This window comes from Protopterus annectens, chromosome 3.part0, assembly GCF_019279795.1.
Source record: "Protopterus annectens isolate FY-2018-M chromosome 3.part0, PAN1.0, whole genome shotgun sequence".
Classification (NCBI taxonomy): Eukaryota; Metazoa; Chordata; order Ceratodontiformes; family Protopteridae; genus Protopterus; species Protopterus annectens.
In genome coordinates this window covers 680,309,814-680,325,332 of record NC_056731.1, presented here as the reverse complement: position 1 = coordinate 680,325,332, position 15,519 = coordinate 680,309,814, and positions in this window count along the sequence as shown.

The following is a 15,519-nucleotide window of genomic DNA, read 5'->3' as shown; positions in this document are numbered from 1 at the left end:
TGTATTCTTTAATGGGTCTAATAAGTCATGAATAGAGAGGCACAATGGCCTTCTTTGTTCTGGATGTGAACCCATTTGAGATTAGGGGGGCCACGTAGAAGGATATTCTAACCACCTTGGCATTATGGTTATCAAAGGAGAGATTGCTATCTACTTGGGTTCCCAGATCCCTTAGTACCTTTTCTGTATGTAGGGGACTAGCAACTATGTGGTAGTCCACGGGTCATTAGTTTTATCCAAAGGGGATGACTATGCACTTTTTGGCATTCAGCTTGAGGCCATGATATTGACACCAGGTATCCGTCTCAGTGCGACCCTTCTGGAGGGTGTTTGTATCAGCTGGGAAACAAATGATGGCCCCTAGTTTGCAGTCGTCGGCAAACCTTTTCAGCCAAAGTCCTCCTGTGCTAGCCTGTACCTCAGAGAAGTATATACCGAACATGAGGTGTCCTAAGACTAAGCCCTGGGGGATGCCACTTGTAACTGGTTTACAGTCGGACCTAGGGTATGCAACTCCCACTGTGTGGCTTCTGTCCTTTAGCCACTTTGCAAACCATCTCGTGACGTGGGGGTTAATGTTCAGGTGGATGGGTATGTCGATAATACCAGAATGGAGAATGGTGTTGAAAGCCTTTGAGAGATCAAGGTAGGCTGTGTGGACCGCCTTACCCTCATCTAATGCCTTGGTAACTGTCTCAAAGAAGTCCACCAGGTTTAGGAGGCATGGTCTTCCCTTAACAAAGCCAGACTGGGTGGGTTCAAAGGTTTGAAGGTACCCAATGTCTCTGTGAATGAGATCCATGATGATGTGCTCCATAGCCTTGCAGACCAGGCTAGTCAGGCTTATAGGGCAATAGGTCGCGTGGTCTGTTGTGATGCCACCTTTGTGGAGTGGGATAACTGTTACTGTGTGCCACTCAGGGGGCACAAAGCCTGATGTGAGGCTATTATTTAACATGGTGCTTAAGTGGGGAGACTTCATTCTGAAGTTCATGTAAAATGCAGCCTGGGATGTTGTCCAATCCCATGGATGCTGTGATATTGGCTTTAGAGAATGCAGCTTTTACTTGTGTAGTTGTGATTACAGGGACTCTGCATTCTTCCTGTATAGATATGGGCCCTTTAGTTGGTGAGAGGGGGGGATAGGTAGCACTGAACCTATCTGCCAGGATGTTGGCAATATCGGTTGGTTCTGTAATGTTCGTGCCTTTGTGCTGTAACTCAGAGCAGATCTGGGTGTTGTCATCGAGATTTTTGACATAGCTATAGAATGCTTTTTGGTTGTCCTTGGAATTAGTGGTGGTTTTGTTTTCATAGCTAGCTTTGAAGGATCTTATAAGGTATCTCAGCTTCTTACTGAGGCAGACTAGGGAGCTCCTCCACTAATGGAATTGTACTCTCTTTTGCAACAGTTTCTTCCTACTGTTGTACAGTTTGTTTATGGCAGGAGACCACCAATTAGCTTCCTTTTTTAGGAGGATAGCATCTTGGTTCTGTTTGGGATAGCACGATCCATGCACTCGTGTAAGTGTTTATAGAGTGCACATGTGTAGGATTCAGCAGTTGTAACTGTATTATCCATCTGCATGGGTGACATGAAGTTCACCACTTCTGTCTTAAGAAGCATGAAGTTGGCTTTGTAGAAATATTTTACTGTGGTTTCCTTAATAGGGGGTGGGGGCGGTATGTGGATATCAAGGGTGTTTAGATTATGGTTGGATCGGACCAACGAGGAGTTGACTTCAGGTGTGGAACACCAGTCACTCATGTTGGTAATGCCTAGGTCTTGGATATTGCTGCCCCTGGTGGGGATGTGGATAAGTTGATCCAGGGCATTGGAGTTTATGAATTCCAGAAAGTGTTGAGCTAATGAGTTGGTACAAGAGTAATTTTCCCAGTTAATGGTGGGGTAGTTGAAGTCACTTATTAGTAGGGTGTTTGGTTGAACCCTAATAATTTCCACTACATCAAGAAAAGAGGAGTGGGAATCTTGGGGCATGGTGGGGGATCTGTAGCAAGCTACAATCTGGATTGCAGTTTAGCCCAGAGGTAGTTGCACTTGGATAACCTCGGATGCATTGTGCTAAGCAACTAGCCTGGAGGGGTGGATATCCTTAATGAATATGGACACACCTCTGCCTTGGGTGTTTCTGTCCAGGTTACATGGCCGAAAAGTGTGGTATGAGTTATAGCCTGGTAGTGCAGGGGTGCTCTCTGGAGCCTTGAACCAGGTCTCAGTCACTGCACAGATATTGATGTTCTCCATTACAAGGAGTGCCTCGAGTGAGTGCATTTTGAGATTTAGACTTCCAGCATTGAGTAGCATTACCGTCAGTTTGTGCTTGCCTGTTCCTGTTATGGTGGTGAATATGTTATTTGAACCTTGCCTAAAGAAGGCACTATAGGGGCAGCAATATCCTTAGCCAGTATCGAGAATCCCAGGGGCGACAGGTGCAGGCCATCTGTGGCAAAGCATCATGTTCTGTCGACCATGTCATCCCAAGCATACAGATACTGGATCCCTTTAGAATGACACCAGAAGTGTAGCCAATTGTTGAAGTCAATCATTTTGTCCTCGTACTGCAGTATCATTCTGGGTGATGGCAGAATGCTACTCAGGGCTAGGGTCATACCTGCCTGGGGTACAAGATCAGAGAACTCTTCCATGTCTCTTTTCATGTAGTCCAGGGAGGTACGTCTCAGGTCATTCACACCAACATGGACAATGACAGAGTCATATTTGTACTTGTTGTGGAGTGACCTGAGTGCGTGGATTACGTGGTGGAACCTGGTACCCGACAGGCAGTTGACAGTAACCTTCTCCTTGTTTAGCATGGTGAGTGGGACATCAGTGTGCCTGACTATAGAGTCACATATGACTTGTGTGTTGGGTACGTTGTTTTGCCTTATTGGCTGTGGGTTGAGTGGCACACTGAGTCTGTGGGCTATGTGTCACTGGGGTTGTGTTGAGGGATGGAGGCTGCTTGTGTTTCCACTTTGGAGGTCTCTGTTGCTTAGACAGATTATTATTGAGAGACTCCCTGAATGTTTTTGTGTTACTATGTGTGTATTATGGTGGTGTAGATTTAGTGAGACTATGTGATGAGTATGGTGTGATGCAAATGTTTACCTTCTCCACATGACCGTCATGTTCAGTCTTGGCTGGAGAGAGCTTTACCTCCAGTTTGGCTAGATAAGTGCATCTTTCACAGTTGTAGTGTTGGGTGGTAGGCGGAGAGGGTTGTCTGTGTACATGAGGCAATTTCTACATTGCCTCAAGATGCGCAGATTCATCAGATAGACAGCAGAGAACACTGGGAGCTGACCCTTGTACATGCCTGAATATAAAACTATTTTCCACTAGATAAGTGATGAAAGTGAGTACAAGAGCTGTTTTACTCTAAGCAAGTGAGAAAAGTATGTACAAAAACTTTTTACCTCTAGGTAATGAGGAAGATTGAGTGCTACAGTAATTAGTAGCTTACTTAGTGCTTACAAGTTCTGAAAAAGTCCTGAGCATGAATAAGCAATCCAGACAGGGTCTGGGATAACATAAACACACTGCCCCCCAACAGGTACACAGTCATATGTCCATGTACACTAAAGAGCCCCTGTAACCACAACTATGCAGGTACAAGCTGCACTCAGGCTACATGGTACCTGTCCACATCCCAGGTTGTATCATACACATATGGCAAAAGAAGTTGCTCTCCACATACACATCATGCAAAACATAGCTTCATGCCAGGCTGTGTACACACTGAATGGTGCACACCAACAGTTATCACAACCCACAAAGGCGGAGACACCACTGATAATGGGAAGTACTGCACTACTACCCTGCTGAGTCTGGTCTGATAGGCCATGAACCTCGATCAACTTATTTGATGTCAGCAGTACAGATGTAGATGACAGTAAGGTTGATTTCACACTGCATTTTATAACCTTGCCAGGTCATAGGACATTATCATACATACTGTGTTCCGCCTACACTCATTGTACTAGATGTACATTCCTATGTCAAAGGAGTGTTTTGCAATGGGACTGCTGGCAGAACCAACACTACAGAAGGTGTCTGAATAATACATGCACATCACACCAGTGCCAGCTACAGTAAGACAGGGTTAATTCATTGTACTTTCCCTCATTGTAGTCTATACCACACAGACTAAGTGAAGGCATCTGCCTATTGAAGTATGCAAATGACTATGACCTAGGAGCAATAGCTGACTCAGTGTGTTGTGGACAACATACAGAAGGGACTTTGTGGGTGAGGTGTGTGACATATGGTCACAATCTGACAGCTACATATTGCATTGTCACCCCTATGTTAATAACCCTGTACCCATGAACTACCACCTAGGCAGCAGTCAACATAATGGACACTGTGTGTAAGGGATGCAGCTGGGCAGTTGTCTTTCCTGTGATAGTTACATCACCACACATGTCAGGTAGTCGTATGTGGCAACCCTAATCATGACAGGGTGCCGTCCATGAATATAGAGATCATTGCCCAGCCATACTCAACACTCAAGTGACCCATATTAGATCACATATTTCCTTTAAGGGGTATAGGCTATGTTCAGATGGCCTACACCAGCCTTCCCAATCCCCATCTCCACTATGTAGCATGATGCCTTCCCTGATTAAAGCCATGTCCAACCCAGTGATGTTTGACATGCTACACATATACATCCTGATCTCAGACACATACTTCATGGAAATCCACCTTCCTTGTACAAGGATCACCACATGCTGGACAGATCCTTGTCTCATACACTTTACATACTCCTGCCATACTATGCATCCCTGTCCAGCAAAGCTGCACATTGCCCCCCTCTCAGACATGGTGTGATGACCACATGATAAATGTATCATTAACCCCGTGGATCAATTATGTGGCACTGCTTCACCTGGCCCCAGAAACCTGCCTGTCAGCTACAGCTAGGTAACCTTTCATCCTAGATTCATACATGGCCCAAGGCATATAGCCTACTAGTTGACTTTGACCGTACATGCTATAGTTGATATCGACCCCTGCAAATACTATCTGGCTAGCCAGTGTCCCATGTGTATCACATGTGCAACACAGGTGATACATGGCAGGATGTTGAACTGCTGTACAGTGCCGTGTAGATGTATATGGTAAAACACATACATGTAAAACCTTCCACAAGCAAGTCTGCAGGGTCACAAGTCATGTCCGTTAAGGCAGTGTAAGTCTTTATATGTGACATATATACTGCATCAAGGTTGACTGCATTAATGTGGACACATCCAGGCATGTGCTGATAGGTAAGCACACCAGTACAGGCAAACAGACATGCCCACATCAAGACAGCATCCACATGGAGTATGAGCAATTTAATGAGGTGACACAAACATTTATGGTGATAATATCCAATCACCATTGAGTGTCAAATGTGTGTGACACAAACATGTCAGTGGTGTCAATGTCATGTATATTTGCAAAGACAACTATTTAATCGTAATAAATGTGATACACATGTGTGTTCAGCTGTAGCTCTGTACGTCTCTGTGAGTTACTGTGACCTGTCTCCATCATTATGTCTTCCAGGTATGCCACGTGCAAGGTTACCACCTTATAACCGCTTGGAGGATGAGGCCCTCATCCCATACCTACATGACAATCATGATGTCCTGTTCAGCCATGTGCCACAGGATGCACGGCAGCAGGATGCCCTGGTCAGGAACTTCGCAGGAGGGTTAATGATGTGGGTGGCCACAACCACACATACCAGCAGGTGCACAGACACTGTACAGACCTCATTAGATGGGTGAAACAGCGTGCAAATGCAATCACCAGAGAACAAGGTGCAACAGGTGATGCGCCACCAACCTAGCCCCCACTCACACGTACTGAGGAGCTACTGGCCAACCTGGGGACACCTGCAGAACAACATCCACAAGCCTTAGCTGATATTGTGGAGGTGGGTGTCTCTCAACCACCAAGCCTGAAGTTGCCTGGTAAGTCACTACTGCACATATAACAACTATATTTCATATAGTTACATGTGTCACTGTACAATATGTAATGTAACATCATATGCAAGGCATGCATACACACATGCCACATACTATAGTATGCTACTCTGTGTATGCACACATGTGCATACACCATAGTCTAGTCTATTGTACTGTCATATGTGTTAACATACACATTGCACAATGTAGCTATCATACAGGTGTGGATAATGATCATACTGCTGTGTCACTCCTATTTAGGTACCTTTGGCATTCCGCTGTGACAGCAGCCCGTTGCAGATGAGACTGTTATTATTTACCAGGCATGTTAATGCACAGATCTATCTGCCATGTGGCCATTTACCACATGGACACATAATGTATGGTCCTGTCACAATATACAGGTCAGACCTGCAATCCATCACAATGGCTATCCATGTGCAGGACTTGCAAACTATGTGAAATGCCAACATGAAACCTCACAATCTCTCATTGCTAGATGTGTGGACAGCTGTGCATACAATGGTGGAGGTACTGTTCACTGTAGGGACATGTACTACAAATCAGAACTACACATGTGGGGAATACAAACAATACTACACAGTGAGCTGGAGTATGGTCAGCCCACAGGATTCACCGGTGTGGATCATACCCTTGCTATGAATGTCACACAATGTGATGTGCTATCTGGCATGTCCATGACATCTAGTGGGCTAGCTGCAACACTGCCTAACTATCCTGATAAATATATCCCACATACCAAACATACCACCCTTTGTCTGCATAACCCTGTTGTCAGTGGAGCATATAACATCTATCGGTGCATGTCATAGGGAACAAAACAGACATGTGAAGTAGACGCCAGTCACAACCATTTGGCCAACACATGTACACACATGGCCATGTGTGATGGCCAGAGACATGAAGCAACACACACAGTAGACATGATGTGCTTGTGTGTACACCCTGTCATACATTGGCTCCACATGGTCCAACTATGGCCTTTGTGTAATGATTATATTACAGATGTGGCACACTAGACATCCTACAGGCCTGTACACATCTTGTGTAGGTGTGATAACAATCCACCACATAAGATGTGTTGAACATCTTGAGTGTGTCACGATATGACAGCAGTCACCTGTACAGTATCCACATACATACACAGACAACCACATCAGCCCATAGATGCAGTACATTCCCCTTGCTGGTGTCGGACATCACTGTCATCCTTGCTCCTCATGTGTGTGTATGTGGTACACAGATGTCATGTGGGACATGGTGTACCGACAAGTTTGCCATGTCTGGCCATAGTTGCCAGGCAGCAGCAATATGGTTGCAGATGTGCAGGGGTGTCATCCATATACTCTTCAGTGACCTGTTTCACACATTCCACATCACGGTTTAGTGTGTATACACCTCAGTGACATGGGTCACATTCCACAGTATATACGTATTCTATCTGAACACAGTCATGGCTATGAACTTTGTCTGTAACTCACATTGTATAGCAATAGAGATGCCTCATGATTCCCTGCAATGGCCATGCAGATCAGCTAAATGTGCAGCATATTTGTAGGGCGGACAGACAACACTGCATTGGGACACCATTACCCCACTGTATATTTGAGAGGACACCATTGTGTTAAACATGTATGCAATTCATTGCACAAGTCAGCAGATCACATGTCATACTACATGTGATTGTCAAGGTCATATACCACACATCAGGCAGGTGTACTGTTAACCTGTGCTGGTCTACATGGTGTAACACAGGGATATATGCTAACTACTACTATGATTGTGTAATTTGCATGCCTTCTTCATAACTACCACTATTATTGTCTGAGCTGCAGCATGCCGTCTGCAGTATCACATGCATGTTGCATGCCTTCTGTCATATTACATGCATGTTGGGTGCCATAACATGTGTGTGTGTGTGTGTGTGTGTGTGTGTGTGTGTGTGTGTGTGTGTGTGTGTGTGTGTGTGTGTGTCTATTGTATAGATTGTAATGTACAGTTCTTGTCTGCCCCTCATAGGTGATGTAGGTGTGTTCCCCTCCTGTGGTCCATCTGATGTAAGTGTCCCCACAGACTCTAGCAGTGATGTTGAATGTATGATTGAAGCACAGGCAGGGTTGTCAGGGGCTGAATCTGTGCCATTGGTTGCCATTCCACCTATATCCCCCTCATCCCCACACACAGTTCTCATGCCAACACATACCCCATCACCAGTGGCCATAGAGGAAGGACAGTTGGCATGTGGTAGCTTGGAACAGGAAAGTGTGGGGGCTATGGAAGGTGTGCCTGCACACCATGGTGTCAGCCAACTGACTGTTGTTGCCCCAAACAGGCATGTGGCCAGTGCTGCTCATAGGATGACCTCTAGCCAACATGCCACTGCAAGACAGAGCACAGCAGGTGTCATCAGATGCATATTTCAGGCTGTAATGGAGGCACAGGCACATGCTGAACAGCACAGCAGAGAAGATCAGAGGCTTCAGAGGGTTGCTGTCTGTTCTTTAAATAACAATATCCAGGCAATGGTAAATTCTCAACAGCAGATTGCTGAAGGCTTGTATAAATGATTGGGTGACATGGTTGGAGTCCTTGACCATGGCATGACAATCTGCGAGTGAACATCTGCCAGGAGTGAGGCATCAGGCATGTGGACGTAGGCCTGCTACATCACTTGTTTCAGGTCTACATGAATGAGCTACCTCACATGCCCGCTCCCATAGTGGTGGTAGCAGCAGCAGTGCAGCTGGTGCTGTGCTGTCCACACCAGGACACAGCAGGCCATGTGCACGTGGCCTGGACGGTCCCAACAGGGACATGGTTCCAGTGGACATGTGTCTTCAGACAGTACCCAATCTGCATCTCTGCCTAGTAGTGCCCGTGCAGCCCCTGGCAGGCACAGGTCACATGGCCATGGCCGGACACTGTGAACTGTAAAACCTGGCCTGTACAGTCTGCAGCTGTCAATAATACCCCTTTGTAGGCCAGACACATGCCAAAACTGTGTGCATACATACACACACACACCAGAAATATGTAGGGCACCACAACACACGAATGCATAACATCCACACACACCCATTTAGATCAAAGGCCCTTACTCACACACATGATGTCATCCAATGGTGCAGCCTAGGCCTCTGACAAATATTATCACCCTGTACATATGATGATGCCTGTGCCGCATCCCTGTCGTCCACACCATTGATGCAGGGACATGCTCATATAGTCTGATGCACAGGGTAAACAGACTAGGAAGATAAGTGTCGATTACAATTGCTGTGTACTGTTGACAGGCAGCAGACATACCATGTAGTACAGGTTTGCAATGCATTTTGTACTGTTAACAGTATGTGTCTTGTGTAACAACAGTAACTGCATGTTGGTCATGATGTTCTGCTTTCTTCCTTCAGGTCTAATTTCATGTGCCGGTGGATGTCAGTGTTTGCAGTGAGTGTCCCATATGTAAATGTGGACTACTCACAGGTATGTATGAAAGTACCAGCATGCACCTTGTAGCTTCCATATCACAGTTAGAAAGTCCCACGTTCCAAACGTCTACAGATCTACTGATCCAGGAGCATGATAGCTGTGTATTAAGCTACTGTGGCTACAGATGTGACATCCATACTGGGTGACATCACAGGTACAGTTACATGGAGTGGGGAGGTAAGAGAGCGGTCTAGCTGATGACAAGGGCAGAGGCCAGTGGGAAGCATGATGCCTCATTGTGAAGCAGTAATACACATTCCTATGACAGGATGCGAACACACAAGTGCACCCACACACTCAGGTATTCACACACATGTATTCAGAGACACATTAACACACCCACACACTCACGGATTCACTGACACAGTAACAAACAACACACACACACACACACACACACACACACACACACACACACACACACACACACACACACACACAGTTGATAGTGCTGAGATGAGGACCCCTGCCTATGTGCAAATCATCATTTCAGTACTGTGCACTTACATGATGCACCACAGAGATTGCACATGTACAGGTAATCAGTATGGCCTATGATCGGGGACATCAACATGAATAGTAGATTGCATCGCCTGGATGGGGGGAGGGGGTCTTATCAGTTCACTATGGTAACATACATCCTCAATCCAGGGGACAGACAGACATACATACACACACACACACACACACACACACACACACACACACACTGTGGCATTCACTATTGAATGCACCTATGTCACGCACATACAGATACCTCACATGTGTGAGATACACACCCCTGACTATGTCCTGCTTTCTACATTGCAGTCTGTACAGATGTCTACAACAGTGTACAGGAGAGGGAGGAAAAATTGAGATGTATTCCCCACCATACGTGACATTTATGGACACACACACAACCACACATGCCAGTACTGTGAATCAAACACCTGCCTATCTCATGATACGTATGACAGACTTATAGCAGTATTGCATGCATTACAAAGTGCACTGATGCTTCCTTTGGCAACTGTGCTGATATATGCACATGGGAGGTCTTAACTGTTACAGGTGTCAAGTGATTTACCTTTGGTGTCACCTTGACTGCTGTCTATGTTGTGTGTGTTCCCCTTCAATTAACAAAACCATAGCTTAGTGGTTGCACAGGTTATTGTAGGACAGCTTGTGACACACCTGTGAGCTGTCCTCAGCAAACATCCAGCTGCAAAGATACCCCACCACTTACTTATGTCCACAAATCTGTCCATACCTGAGGTACATCTTTCCGTACTTTCAGCATATCACCATATGCAGTTGGCAATGTTGAGGCTGCATTGCAACTGCATAATGTACTAAGACACACGTCACCCGCATACATCAGCAATGACACACACATGGTATCCGAATGCACACCACTACATGTACATGTGTGTAGGTCCTACATTCCTGTCATTTGGGCATGTATGTAGGCATTGCAATTGGTGGACATGTGTGATGACATACATGACACATGGGCTGTTGTATGATATGATAGGTGTAATGGGTGACCAGTACAGAGGGAATGTTACCTCTGTCAGCATTGATATCACACCTTATGTACTGTTAGCATTCAGCAGCCATGGACCTACATTCCATGTGCATGTGTGTAATAGCTGTAGCCACCTGTCTGCACAAAGGATAACAACAGCTATGCTATTTACACATATGTTGTATGTGTGCGGCATGCACATATCCAGGGCAGGTACATGTATGTCATATCCAAACATGAGGGTGTTTACTGGTGTACAGCAACAGTCATCTGTTAATGCTGTAAATAACCGAGGGTCCTTGGTATGTGTACACCTGACCTGATTACAAACAGTGGTATCATTGCATTGCATAACACATGATGCAACTGTGTCAGTACATGAGGTACTCTGCACAGATGATGTAGAGCTAAGTACAGTCTACTGATCAAGGGTCATATGGTGTTGTACTATTATGTGTCCTACCACATGTATGAATGTGTGTTGGTGGTCCGAGGGCATGGTGGTGTCTGAGGGTTACATCCTAGAATGCAGCTTTTGACACTGTGTCCTGCACCTGACTAATCTGTGATGCCTTTTGTGGGAGTACTGGTCAGTACATGTGAGTGGCTTTTATGTATGTGGGGACACCATCACCTGGAGCAGTCCGTACATGTGTTATGGCCCACATGCCTGGTTCTGAGGTATATACTGGTAGTGCTATTGTGCACTACAGAGCCTTCAGCCAGGTGTTCCTCACTGAACAGATGTCAGTATTCCCCATTGTTGGATCTACAGTAAGCAGCTCTGATTATGAATGCTACACATCTACCACTGGTTAGCATAAGCATACAATGCAGTTGTCCTCTAGGTGTCAGGGTGTTATCCTGTGTTTAGGACATTTGCCTTGGAATGGCACTATATGGGCGAATGTGAACTAGGTATTATCCCCACTCCCTTGAATCATGGATGCATGTGATGTGTGACAAAGGCCTGTCTACTTTCAGTCATGTTATCCCAGAATGACAAACACTGGACGATCTCATAATTACAGCAGAACATTGGCTCATTGTGTTGGTCAAGCAGTTGTCACACTTAGCAAGACATCACGCCAAGTGGCAGTATTGTGCTTGGTATAGAATGGTGCATCTAAGGTGACGGACAGCAGTAGACGTTGTGTATAAGACCAGTGTCAGATATATGTAGTGCAGAGTTCCTGCTAACAATGACAACTCTAACACCAGAGTCCATTGCAATGTGTTCTTTACGTCTAACTGTAATAGCATGGCCACTGTGGCCCTCCTTGTTTAGAATCAGAGTGCATCCCAAACAGCCCTCTGCTACTAAATGTATGAGCATGCTCAGTATAACCTTGTGTAGATGGACACATAGTGCATTCCGAACAGCCCTGTATTACTAAGTGTGTGAACATGCCCAGTGACATCTTGTGTCAGTTATGTGCCTCTATGTGTATGGGCATGGCCATTGTAACCCTGTATAGTGATAGTAGTCTTCCATTCCACAGATGGGCATACCCCAGTTCAAGTTGGATTCCTACTTTAAACACACAGGTTCACAGGTATGTACATCTTAACTGCTAGAATCCCTGTTTATGTCCGCATTCCTAGAAGGTCAACATGACATTATTGAAATGTGTAGTCTCTGTGGCTCGACTCATAACTATGAATTATTGTAATAGTGATCTGTAGATAGGCAGGTATTCTATTCCCACCACTGGCGTGTGTGTGTCTCCATCAGTCTGAGGACAGAATAATGCTTTTAAACTACTCACACTTCATACAATTCCTATACCCACTTTTGGCAAGGCTGATGTTGTCACCAACCTAGAAATACACCTCTGGGAGTGCTGTGACCCACTAATCTTGGTAGCGCATTCTGTAACTGTGTAATGTTGTAGTGTGATAAAGTAGTTAGGTCGGTGTTCTAATCCCAGACTTGCCAACTGTGTGTGTGTTTGTCTGGCTCCGTCTGCCTGAAGACTGAGTAATGCTTTTAGACTGCTCACACTCCATACAATTCCTATACCCACTTTTGGCAAGGCTGATGATGTCACCCACCTAGAAATACACCTCTAGGAGTGCTGTGGCCCAGTAATCTTGGTAGCATGTTCTGTAACTGTGCAATGCTGTAGTGTGATAAAGTAGTTAGGTCGGTGTTTTAATCCCAGGCTTACCAACTGTGTGTGTGTGTGTGTGTGTGTGTGTGTGTGTGTGTGTTTGTTTGTCTCTATTTGCCTGAGAACTGAATAATGCTTTTAGACTGCTCACATGCCATACAATTCCTATACCCACCTTTGTCAAGGCTGATGATGTCGCCCACCTAGAAATACACCTCTGGGAGTGCTGTTAATTAATAATCTAAGTAGCACGTTCTGTGACTGCATAATGCTGTAGTGTGACAAAGTAGTTAAATCAGTGCTCTAATCCCAGACTTGCCAACTGTGTGTGTTTGTTTCTCTCCCTCTGCCTGAGGACTGAATAATGCTTTTAGACTGCTCATACTCCATACAATTCCTATACCCATTTTTGGCAAGACTGATGATGTCACCCACCTAGAAATACACCTCTGGGAGCACTCTGGCCCAATAATCTCAGTAGCGCAATCTGCAACTGTGTAATGCTGTAGTGTGATAAAGTAGGTAGGTCCGTGTTCTAATCCCAGACTTGCCAACTGTGTGTGTCTACATCTGCCTGAGGACTGAATAATGCTTTTAGACTGCTCACACTCCATACAATTCCTATACCCACCTTTGGCAAGGCTGATGATGTCACCCACCTAGAAATACACCTCTTGGAGTGTTGTGACCCAATAATCTCAGTAGCGCGTTCTGTACCTGCATAATGCTGTAGTGTGGTAAAGTAGTTAGGTAGGTGTTCTAATCCCTGATTTGCCAACTGTGTGTGTGTGTGTGTGTGTGTGTGTGTGTGTGTGTGTGTGTGTGTGTGTGTGTGTGTGTGTGTGTGTTTGTCTCCGTCTGCTTGAGGAGTGAATAATGCTTTTAGAGTCAAACTGGAACCAAGGCAAAAGAAAAACTGATGTAAACTCAATCGTCAGGAGACCAGATCCAGAGAAGCAACTGAATTTGTGCTTTAATGCAATTTTTATTTAAGAAATTTTTATTTAGTGTGTTCTTAAATAAAAATTGTGTTAAAGCACAAATTCAGTTGCTTCTCTGGATCTGGTCTCCTGACGATTGAGTTTACATCAATGCTTTTAGAGTGCTCACACTCCATACAATTCCTATACCCACCTTTGGCAAAGCTGATGATGTCACCCACCTAGAAATACACCTCTGGGAGTACTGTCACCCAGTAACCTCGGTAGCGCATTCTATAACTGCATAATGCTGTAGTTTGATAAAATAGTTAAGTTGGTGTTCAAATCCTAGACTTGCCAACTGTGTGTGTGTGTGTGTGTGTGTGTGTGTGTGTGTGTGTGTGTGTGTGTGTGTGTGTGTCTGCCTATGTGACACAAGTACAGTGCTTTGTAGAGTATGCACTCTCTGTACAAATCACATGACCACCTTTGTCAATCCTGCTGTTGTCACCCACATAAGAATACACCTGTAGGAGTGCTGTAACACAGTATTCGCCAGAGTGCGTGCCTTAAAAGTGTATTGCTGTAGTGTGATATGGTAGCTAGGGGTTCAAATACAGGACATGGCAAGTGTGTGTGTTTGGCTGTCAGAGCCTGTGTAGAGGTGTCTGTGAGTGTCTAACCACTGGACATGTTGGGGTGAGGATTTTGCAGTTTTCCTATATGGTGTCGGTCTTATGACACATTACACACCTCACGAGGAGTACAGCTATCAGTCAGCCATGGGACTGTGTTGGCAAGCCATATCCCTACATCTGGCAAAAGGCCTGGTGAACAAAGTATGCAAACCTACTAGGTATATGACCTGCATCCATGTGCCATACACAAACACACTTGCCTAGGATATCCTGCTATGTTGCTAGTACCATGCACATTGATGACAGACAGTAGGCATGGTGTGAATCCAGTGGGCTGCAGAGGACTTAGCAGCCTGTACAGCAGTACAATAGGCACATATTTGCAGTCAGTGTGCCTCCACTATGTTCCCCACTGGATGCCTGCAACATATGTGGTACCATCATATGTGATCCACAAAGGCCATACAGTGCCGTACACATGTGCCCTTTATGGACCAATGCCACTGACACCAGGGAATACCTGTATCATGCTATCAATGCAGGTGCAGGGTCGACCTGCTGACTATAAGCAGGTTTTGCCACACCAGGCCAGTATTGGCATATCAGGGGATAACAGTCTGTCTACACAACATGTGCTTGCCAAACCAGGTACACCTGTACATGTCACTGTACAGTATTGTGGGACATGCACAGCCCAGGCAATGTCCATGTGAAGGACTATCAAACACAGACATGGCATGCATTGCAAAGCTATGGCCATACATATTGGTAACCAGGATGTCAGGGCAGATCATGCAGAACCCATCTGTGTGGGACATTGCAGACACTACAACCCTGTACCG